Here is a 1,107-nt window from a genome sequence, read left to right as displayed (position 1 = left end):
TTATCGAATTTGAGTATTATATTTTGAAAATAACAAATCGCACACTGTATAATGAATGAAAATAAGAAGAAAGAGCACGGCTGCAGATGTAGCTGCTATGTACTCTATTAAAAAAGCGACCGAGGGTAATTTGCATATATATTCAGTATTTGTGTCGGTGAAAGAGGTAAATAAACAGACAGACATAACACTATGACATTTTCTTTTAATCGAATAAAGACAAACAAGTGAAAATTAAGGAATACAATAATGCACATGTTCGCTCAGCACTGGCAAGCATGATTTTTACATATAATCGTATTCACACGCAATGACCAGCATACACAAACGTTTTCTCATCTACTGATGGCTTTCGATTTTTTCCTCTTTCATCCCTGGTATCGTAGTGCATGACTTTCCCGAGGGTCCGAAACTTCACCAAGAATGTAAGACTTAAACTTAACATCATAAAAAAAGGGAATGGAAAAATGATGACTATTTCTAATGTCTTTTGGGATAGATAAAATTCTGAGCTTGGAGTTCTAAGCGGCATGTATTTTTACGTGATCACATTTTCCCTTTTAGACAATTCATGTGCTAAGCAAGTTTTTAGCCTACGTGAATAGACAGAGAGTATACCTATATATAGGTATGTAGAGGAGGTAATGTCATAAAAGACTGAACAAAAACGAATGTAAACAGGTAAATGATTACCTACGTTTCCTCATAATATAGTGAAGCAGAACTGCCGATTAAGAACGAAATGAAGTGTAGCGATGCCGTAAAAAAACGTAATAGTCATTTCAAAAGTGAGTTTTTAATACTCATCCAGCTTAAAAAGTTGGGCGTTATTCATCAGCTAGACTCATTTGCATTCTTGTTTGTAAAATTGAAATGATTTTTTTTCGTGAATGAAAGTTCGAAATTTGAAATCTGGAATACTTTACTGTTCTTAAGAGGCTAAAAAGAAAAAGAAAAAAGGACCAGTGATACGCAAATTAGCCAAAAGGAAAGTCTTGCACTTCATATATCACATGAATTATTAAAAGTGACATTTGCATTACCACATAGACACACCTTTAAAGCGCTGCAGTGAAGTGGTGGAAAGTCATTGTCACGTGAACTTTA

The 1,107-nt window shown here is 34.2% G+C and overlaps 1 protein-coding gene across 4 annotated transcripts in view; it reads left to right on the top strand.

Moving 5' to 3' along the window:
* LOC119590576 (beta-1,3-galactosyltransferase 4-like) overlaps positions 1 to 1,107 on the top strand; it is a 26,067-nt gene that overhangs the window by 23,096 nt on the left and 1,864 nt on the right. The gene's annotated exons all lie outside the window — the stretch shown is intronic.

This window comes from Penaeus monodon, chromosome 27 (assembly GCF_015228065.2).
Source record: "Penaeus monodon isolate SGIC_2016 chromosome 27, NSTDA_Pmon_1, whole genome shotgun sequence".
Classification (NCBI taxonomy): domain Eukaryota; kingdom Metazoa; phylum Arthropoda; class Malacostraca; order Decapoda; family Penaeidae; genus Penaeus; species Penaeus monodon.
The sequence above is the reverse complement of the archived record's forward strand: the minus strand, read 5'-3'. Positions and strand labels throughout refer to the sequence as shown.